This window comes from Manis pentadactyla, chromosome X (genome assembly GCF_030020395.1).
Source record: "Manis pentadactyla isolate mManPen7 chromosome X, mManPen7.hap1, whole genome shotgun sequence".
Taxonomy (NCBI): Eukaryota; Metazoa; Chordata; class Mammalia; order Pholidota; family Manidae; genus Manis; species Manis pentadactyla.
The window spans coordinates 4,162,939-4,172,783 of record NC_080038.1 but is presented as its reverse complement, the minus strand read 5'-3'; the positions used below and the strand labels follow the sequence as shown (position 1 = coordinate 4,172,783).

General features: G+C 46.0%; 1 long non-coding RNA gene across 1 annotated transcript in view; it reads right to left on the bottom strand.

Annotated features, from left to right (window-relative positions):
* LOC130681968 (uncharacterized) overlaps positions 1 to 9,845 on the bottom strand; it is a 330,223-nt gene that overhangs the window by 209,254 nt on the left and 111,124 nt on the right. The gene's annotated exons all lie outside the window — the stretch shown is intronic.

Sequence of the window (9,845 nt, the reverse complement as noted above, 5' to 3'; positions counted from 1 at the left end):
CTAATAATGATGGTTATCCTTGTTTTGAAAAGCTTGAGCTCTTCAATGTGATGGGGCTCAGGGCAGGCCCCTTGGCAGGTTGGCACTGAGAACTGGCAGGTGCAGGAAGGACTCTCTGGCCTTGCCCTGAAGTGGGTCAGAATGCCCTCCTGGGAGGCGCCCTCCCCACACCCAGAGGAAAGGAGGCCTTCCCCGGGGAAGGCGAGGGGCTGGGGAGGGATGTGCCGCTCACTCCTGGCGATGTCCCCACCCACCACGCTGTGCTTCCCCAGTCCTGGCACATGTGCCCACGGCTTTGTACCAGTCCATGCACCAGCGTAGACCCACTCGGGCTGACCCGTGTCCTCAGGTCTGCTTTCCTGAGGCTCCCGGGTCATGTAGAACATGGCACGAAATAAATGGGTTTGCTTCTCTCTGTTCCTCTGTCTTTTGCCACGGGGTCCCAGCTGAGACTCACAAGGGCAAGAGGACAAAGGCAGGTACCCCCCACAATAAATGCAACCCCCTCTCGCCCCACCTGTGCATCTACCTCACGCACAGCCGCCTGAGCAACATCGTCCTAGCAGGTGAGCAGCCATATCATAAAGGCAATCTTGTTTCATTCCTGGAAAGGCAAGAAGCCTGCAGATAGAAAGCAACACAAACAAACAAAATACCAGCATTTCATTTTGAGCATATTAGTCAGGGGGTCAGACAGAAGTCCCACATAAGCACACACACACTTCATGTAGAAATCATGAAGTAAGGCCACCTACCCTCCACAGTGAGTGTGAACCAAAAAGGCTCTCTGAAAGAGTGGGTGGGAATAAAAAACCCCAGCTGTGCATTTTGAAAGATACTTTCCGAAAGAGAGACAGGTGAGTTTTAGCTTAAGTGCTGACCATGCATTTCCCCCTTTTTAAGGGTCACGTGTGACTCCTGAACTAAAGTATTAAATGTGTTCCTCTAAGACCGGGGGTACTGCAACATCTTAGATGTGCTAGCCTTGGCTGACGGTGCCTCTGCGTTCAGCTACACAGAACCACAGAAGACGTCTCTTCCATCACACTATAATACAGACCATAGAATGACATGCCACGTAAACAGGTATGGACGACCACACAGAGAGGCTCAAGGCTGAGCTGAGTCTTCTCAAAGTTGACACTTTCTTACTATTTTGAAGCACTTTTACTGTTCACTATATTCTCATTAGGAGCTATTCTCAATGTAGATATTGCACATCGTCGTCAGTACAGGTTTTCACCAGGGCTTATGAGTCCCAAGAATGACTCAAAATGCAGACAACAACATTTTCTCTCCTCTCAGGAACACCTAATGCCAAGATTTCAGGAGACACACGGTAATACAGAAATTACAGGCACTACGTATTTTCCAGCGTTGTGCTGGAGTAAACTGCGGAAATCATCATCTTAAAATTCATAGTCATTCCGATTTCCTAATGGTTCCCGGAGGCATGCTATGCAACTGGCTAGGGTTGCCAGACAGAGCACATAAGAATACAGGAATCACATTAAAGATTCAGATAAACAGTGGGTAACTGTTGAGTGCATGTATCTCCTGTGCTTAAAATGAAGAATGCGTTAAGCTGAAATTCAGATTTCACTAGCTTGTTGCATTTACACGGCAAGTCCTAAGCCCTTGAGAAGGAAAAAAAATGCAAGTGCTCTGGCATTCAGGGGAGAGCGGAAACTTACACTACCTTGAGTTGCTTGGTGCAGGCAGATCGCTCAAAGCCACGTTTTGACACCACTCTGAAAACTTAAACTACCTCTTTTTGGCCCCGGAACACTTATTCCACTGTGCTCCCTATGTGTTACTTTACAACATAATTTTTCCAGTTATTTTTTCTTTTTATTAATTCCTCACTGGGTCATATCCCCACATGATAAGGAATCAACCGTAATAGGAACATACCTGCTAATAGGGAACTTTGTACCCAAAAAAAGGTTTTTTCCACTGCAAACTCATACCTCGGAGGGACAAGAAAGAGCTGATAAAGAGCCCCCCAGATTCGTCCCTGGATGTCCTTGGGTGTATGTGGTGGTATTACACTTTACTCATTAGCATTTTCTTGGAGTTTTCTTTCTTCTTAACGACAAGCACATCATTATTTTCCTTAAGTAATGAGAAGCTGGGAACCTGGCCAAAAGTCATCTTAACAGATGCTCTTTCATCATTTCAATGACTTCCATCATTTTGCAGATCCTGGTAATTCTATTTCAGAGGTGGAATTCGTGCTGAGTCTGGTGGGCTGCTGTTATGAAAACGGACACCGGAAATAAATTAACCTGGTGACCCCCACCCAACAAGCCTGGGGACGCAGGCTGCCCTGGTGTGTGTGCCTCGCCTGCGGCTTGGTTTTGCGGAATCCACTGTTTCCCATTTTGTGCTTCATTTCCACTCACCGTTTTACTCACGCCCCACACATGGCATTACCTGTAGGGAATCAGGACACTCTAGGTTTACTTTTGGCAAGATGAACTCATTGCAAATATTCTGGAGTCTGGAGGAAGAGAAACTACAAGCTCTATGTCACTAGGTGCTGAATTCAAAGCGCGGGAACAGTCCCACAGAACAGCAGGTGCATATGCGGGCGTGCTTATTCTGGAATGCGTGCTGAGGATGAAGACCGCGTTGGTCTCAGGTTCCTTCCCATAAACTGGACCCGAACTCAACCAGTCTGGATAGATAATGATGTCTTCGGTTATATCACTGTCTTTCTTTGACATACTAGCGAATGCCCGAAAGGGGAAGCTTGGCTGTCTGAGGTTCATCGGGGCAGATGGATTATCTGTCCTGTAGCAGGAGTCGGAGCACAGGCAACTCAGCCCCACGCTGGCCTGGGCCCTGGAAGTCATCTTCCTTCGGGGCCCAGTGACTCGTGTACACTCAGTGCTGCTGCCCACCGGGAGGCAGGAAGGAATGCCCCTCGTCACCCGGAGCCCCAGGTCAGCGCCCCTGCACTGCAGGGGACAGCGCTTCCACGCCATTTCATTCCCAACCGAGGGCGGCCCCGCCTGCTCACAACGGAGTCACCTTTGGTGGAAGCTTTGCCTTCCCGCCCTTTCGGCATCAAAGGCCTCCTGTGGGGACGCGCCCCACTGGCCCCCCACAAGGGGTCCTTGTGTGTGCAGGGCACTGGAGCTCGTTAACGGGAGAAAAAAACAGAAACAAACGTCCAGCTGACAAAGACAGAAAGGCCTAGAGGCACAGGAGCCTCCGGAACCACTTGATTAGAAAGGGGACTGGGTATTCATTCCCTTTTTGTTCTGAGAATTAGTAGGAAGTTTTCACTAGCTGTCCTTTCAAACTGGCCAGTTTGAGAGAATTCTCATCGGGAAGCACTTCTCAGTGTGGGTGTGTTCGAATACACTTAGGGCCTGCAGAATAAATTTTTCATTGTTTAAAAATTTTATTTTAAAGGACCAATATTTGACTTATGTGGCCTTACATGATCATGTTTCCAAAAGTGAGGTGTACAGGCTGAGTGTTTATTCTGAAAGCAAAGACAAAAACTTCTAATTTTAGAACAGGTAAAGAGAAAATTCCACGGAATTAGAAATTAGATCTGAGATTGGTCATAGGAACAGCAACTACCAAGTTCTTTACGTGGCTGGAGGAGGAAGAAGAGGCCTCCCACTTACGGGGCTCAGGAGGCCGGCAAAGCTGATATTTTTGCCAAAGTGGGTGTTTTTTGATCCTTGAGAAGCAGAAAGAAGTTATTCATGCTAATAAGTAAGTAATCTCTTATGTATTTTGAACGTCCTGTTTCCCATAAACCTAGAAATTAAAAAGTTTTCTCTCCTCCCTTCTCCTCTTTCAGTTGTTTTTTTTTTCAAAGCCTGAAGTCCAAAGTTTACAGTCTGTCCTAAGACAGATGGTTATCTTGCATTAGAGTTGATTTGGTTACACTGAATAAATATTCATCTGCAAATGTGATGCCTTATAAGCTTTGAAATAAAGTACACACAAGTTATGGTAATGCTGAAGACTAGAATAAACAAAGGCTGTTTGGGCCTGAACATAAACCGTTTCCAAATTAGATGTTATGTGTAAAAATGAAAGACTAATTCAGCATCTATGAAAACCACAGGAAAATACACTGTCAGCTACGGCTATATATATATGATGGTTCAATCTCTCTCCGTGACAGCTATAAACATAACAAGATCAACATTAAAGTATGTCTCACTTTCCAGTAATATTTCATTTTTTAAAAATCTTATTTTAAAGGGCCAATATTTGACTTACGTTTATTTCATGTCAAACATTTAGTTCTTCTCAGATTTAGAAGTTTGGACCATAAAGTCATTTATAGATCTGGCAAATAATTTTATGGGGCTTACATATTAGATACATGGATACTGCTTTATAATCTTCAATCTGTGATTCTGGGGTAAAAGTTCGCCACTGGTTAAAACCAGAAGGTTTTACTGTGACAAACAGCAGTAGAGGGAAGCTGGGATGAGCCCGGTGGGGAGCCAGGTGCAGCACCGGAACAGCCCCTTTTTGCGACCAGCAGTGGAAAGAGGTGACCTGTGTCCACACCACCAAGCCTAGCTTCTGCAAAACCCTTCCCATCCATGCAGATTCCAGTCCACATCGTCGGCTTGTACATCTCACTCAGCAACACCAAAGCTGGGATTGGGAGTGACCCCTGCAGATCCTGACGGAGCCTGGGCTTCTGAGACCACCAGAGCCTTCCTTCATCCCCCTTGATTTCCACCAAGTGCCCTAACTATTTCCAATCCCCGGTTTTCCCCACTGAGAATCGTATCCTTTATTTGAATCCTTGTGCATTCAAAAGACAGTCTGCATTCTTACATCTCTAATGCATTTCCATAACCATTAAAACATATTCCTCAGAGTGTCACAGTATGTTATTTTCCCCCTGTGGCAAGGTTGTTTTTGAAAAATGGCATATTTTTTCCCCCCAAATCAGAAACTACACGCTAAACTACAGTCCACAAAAATATACTAGGTCTCCCCACAGGGCACCACGGGGCTATCTATATCTCCCCTTTCCCCAGACAAGCTGTTCTGAATGCTGACTACTTCCCAAGGATGTGAAAGGCCAGCATTAGAACAGAGAGGTCCCTGCCCCCTGACAGCTTCCCTGCCTGTGGGACAAATCCACAATGAACAGGTCCACAGGTTGGTGAAGTACCTCATTGAAGCACTTCAAGATGGGTCTGAATGTCTCGGCAGGGCTAGAATGTACGGCGTCGTGCAGAAGTGTTAAACAAAGCCATCAATGCCTGTAAGGAGAGGTGGGCTTTCATCCAGTTTTTCTTTGGAGTGGGGATTGCTTTGCCTGCTTATGGAAAAGGGATTGCAGGGAAGCAGTAGAGAATCGGGGGCAGGTCAGGAGCTCTCAGTAGGCAGGAGTTGACAGAGGTTTGAACTAGATGTGGCAAAGGTGACAAAAAGGGTGTGCTGGGATGCGTAGGAGAGACCCGGCAGAGGGGACCTGGGGATGGAGGGAAGGGGTTAAAGGGTGCCAGGGATGTCTGGCTTGAATAACTGGGTAGATAGAAGAACCATGTGCTGAGATCTGGAAGACTGAGAAAGAAATAGATATTTTTAGGCAAAATTAAATGCTCAGTTTGGGACACGCATCTGGGATACATCCAAGCAGAAATCTCAAGACAAAACAAAACCCCGAATCCACCAGTTGGGCATAAGCCTGGCACACACAGGAGAGTCCTCAGCAGCCACACACGTTCAGGGGTTAGTAGCTAGTTGCTTGCACTTCAAGTGAGGAGGATGGATGGGAGGACTTCCAGCAAGACAGGGATGAAGAGAGGACCACTCAGAAGCACGGAGAACGCTCAGGAAGGAGGGAGACAATGTGGCTGTCACACTCAGCCCGTTTATATTGTGAGTGTCAGGCTCAGTTCCGCGGCGATTCCGTGCATCCTTTAGCACGTCATGGGCCTTTCTCTGCTGCAGCGGTTCTAAACTCTGGCTGCGTTTTACATTCACCTATGCACTTTGGAGTAATCCTAATGCCTGGGTCCCACCCCAGCTGGTCTTAAGAACTGGTCCACCCAGACGGTTCTAATGTTCACCCAGGGTTGAGAATCACTGTTGTTGGCTGTGGATATAAGCGGTACTTGTCAGATACACATAAGGGCAACCGGCTTACAGCGCATAAAGACCTTTGCTATTTTTCCAATACGCAAGTGTCACTGAACAGTCCCTTCATCTCTCCCCAAAAATGTCAAACTTTTATTAACAGAAGAATTTCACTTAACTATTTCATGTCTTGACCTATAAAAGCAGCATATATACCTGTATAGATACATTTTAATTTCTGCAGAGTTAATAATGCTGATCTGAGATGGCGAATGTGATCATGTGGGGACACGGAGAATGCCAGCAGCATCGAAGATAGGGACACTAGCCCCACCCAAAGGGAGAAGTTAGAAAGATTCCCCGAGGGTGATGGCGCCTATGTGACCTGAAAGACAGTGGGATATCCAGATGAAGAAGAATAGGGGAATTTCAGACAGCGCAACCATCTGGAAAAATGCAGGGAGACCCAAACCAGCATGGCGTGGAAAGGGGACTAACAACTCCTTTTAGCTGCAGCTTGAAAGACGTGGAGAATGGCAGGGATGCGGATGGTCCCTGCACAGCATGTCTATGCACGGCAGCGAGCTTGCACTTACTCTCTAGGTGGTGTGACCAATGAAAGGCTTTCCGATGGGCAGCGACGAGCCCTCTTTCTGTCTGTAGGACAATCCTAATCACTGTTCAGGACATACGTTTAAGGCAGAAGTGTACTCAGGGACGCTGGTGAGTACAATAATTGCCTCTTTGGGTAAGAGCTGAGAAAGCAGAAGGGACCCAGGCAGATGCAGGTCTGGGAACCAGTCAAGAGGTAAAATGCACTGAGTAAAGGACAAAGGGCTGGACATGTAGGACAAGGGGAGAAAGGACGGGGCTGTTTCCTAGATTCGGCACAGAGGGGATGTGGTGCCTGCAGTGTAGGGAACAGGACGATTCAGGCGGATGCCTGACATGCGACCAAGTGAGTGTGTCCCTCGGAGAGTGCACATCCGCATCAGTTTTCCGGAGCAGTTGCAACGAGGTGTCACAAATCCTGTTTTCCCTGCTGACACCTCTGAAGTGACTTAAAACAACACAAATCTGTCAACTTCTAGTTCTGGAAGTTACAAGTCCAAAACAGGATTCACAGGCTAAAATCAGGATGTCAGCAGAGTGCGCTCCGTGCGGAGGCCGTAGGGAGAAGCCGTTTCCTTGTCCTTTCTGGCTTCCTGAGTCTGCCCACATCCCTTGGCTCCTGGCCCCTTCCTCCCTCTGAGGCCGGCCGGGCCGGGTAAGTTCTTCTCACACTGGGCTCTCTCCTGCACTTCCGCCTGCCTCCTCCACCGTGGGGATCCTGCATGGTCACACCGGACCCACCTGGATAATCTCCCTATTTTGTGTCCAGCTGATGGGCAACCTTAGTCCCATCTGCAACTGGAACTCCCACCCGCTATGAAAAGTTAACAAATCCATGGATTGCAGGAATTAGGATGTGGATACCTTGGGGTGGTGGTGGTGGGGCTGTCATTATCCTGTGTACCACCATATCTTAGCATCAAACATGGCACAGCTGTGAGAGGTTCGGCATCAAATTTGACACTCAACAGCACAGAGTGTTTAACAAAAACCATGAAAGAAGCTGAGGTTTCCCAGCAGAATGAGAATAAAGGGAACAGTGTTTGGGGATGAATGTTTAGGGTGGATAAGAATGAGGCATCCATGAAGAAAATACGAGCAACTAGAGAGCGAATGGAACCAGGGGAACATAGTAGGCATGAGGAAGATGGGGTTTGGAGGGGTGGGAGCAGTGGTTGTAAGCTGGGTCAAAGTCTGCACCTTAGAAATCCTTGATGTGTTGAAAATGGTGAGGAAGAGGTCCACAGGCAGTGGATGTTAATTTTGAGTCAAGGCTAGGACATGTAAAATATTCCAACGTCTTTTCTACATGTACATTGTACAAAACATGTTATCCTCCACGGCAAACACAGATGCACCCCTTCACGTTCTCATCCTGTCTGAATCTCCTCTAAATTTCCTGAGCACATAAATGGAGTGCCTGGCTGAGCAGCGCTCTTACACGTCAGGACTTCCCACGGGCTTGTTACGGCTGCACACAGTGTGGCGGAAACAAAAAATCTCCTCTGCGGTTTCATTTAGATTATTGCCGCCCATTCTGGTGGAATGTCTACACCTAAGGAGAATAATCAATCCCACTGGATGCTAACAAAAATTGTATCATGGAAAGGATGTGTTAGCTGTGGTCTGAATTAGCAACTCTTTGCAGGGTGATTTTATTGTTGCGTACGTTCTCATTTCTCTCCCCTTCATTAAGTCACTACAACCTCTAGTAATGGGATAGGGCTCTTTTAATACACAGTCCATATACAAAATACAAAAATACACATTGCTGATGCAGGGCTCAGGGCATGGAAAGGCAAACATGAAGAAAACGAATGGGATTAAATCTGGTATTAAGAGAGGTGACCAGGGAAACATATTTACGATGCTGAAAAACTCAAGATACAAAGTTTGTATTAGATTTTTCTTCCCTTTATAGAAAGGGTGACATAGACATTAAGCAAAAAAAGACAAATTTTTAAAAAGTACCAAAAAAAAAGGTTGCACCCTGGGAGAAAGTCACTGAAGCGGGAACATGCATGCTGTAGGTAGAGGTGGACTGGTGTGACCTGCATGGGCAAGGGAGGATGTAAAATGAGGCTGAAGGTTGGACTCAGGCTTGTCTGGGGAAGCTGTGTGCCAAGCTGTGAGCTTTGGAACAATAGCCAGAAGCTTAATGTGACTATTCTGGAGAGAAGTTTTAAGTCTAAGCACAGATACAGAAAAACAGGAGCAGACACTAAGCATCCAAGACATATAATTAGCAGACTTTTACCACTGAAAGGCATAAGGAATAAAGGACAGTAGAACTCAGATAATTCTGAGGCTTTCAGAAGGAGCCGATGGCAGAATAACTGATTCACACTTGAAAAAGAGAAAGGAAAATTGTGGAGAGACTCTGACCGGCCAGGTGGCTATTTAAGCCTCCTAGAGCTGAGGGAGAGTGCAGGAGAGGCAGCTCTGAATCAGAGGTCAGCTGCCCAGGTGGAAGGGGTAGTGGTAGATGCACATGTTTTTAATTTATAGGAGACCTGGCTTTGATCTGTCCAAGTCCCAACTGCTAGAGGGCAGCTGGTCCGATTTGACAGTTACATCAAGGGGAATGGACTGAACACGAAGTATCACTGAAGTTGGTCTCAATATAAAGTGTTAAGGCTTTTCTTTGCTCATAACCAAATGTGCTTTTAGATGAAGCTAATGATACTTCAAAACCACGGGACAGTTAGGGAGTGTTTATATTTTAATCTGAAGCAATACACTGGCAAGAGATGGTAACAATGACATATCCCTATAAATCGCCCTGCAGTTGGCCAGCGAATGTAAATATGTCATCCGGGGTGATAGTAAGTGAGGCTCACTTGGCTGAATGGTAGCTTAGTGAATCTCCTGATACTCTTTTATGATTACATTCTGTTATTTTTGTTTGCCTCAGCCACACTTAAAACTTTCTTCTTCGAGTATCATTTGTGCTGATAAAGTCATTTAGTCATTGTTTATCCAGTATTTTCTCCTATTTTTTTCAGTCATAAATAAATCTTTCCTCTTAACTGTTTAAGAAGAAATTGTTTAAAAACTGTTCAAAAAATTTTTACATTGTCTAAAAAGGTTTTATGTCATCTTTATGTGATTTCTTCCATGCTACATTGTGAAAAAGTTAAGATATGTTTGCCTCT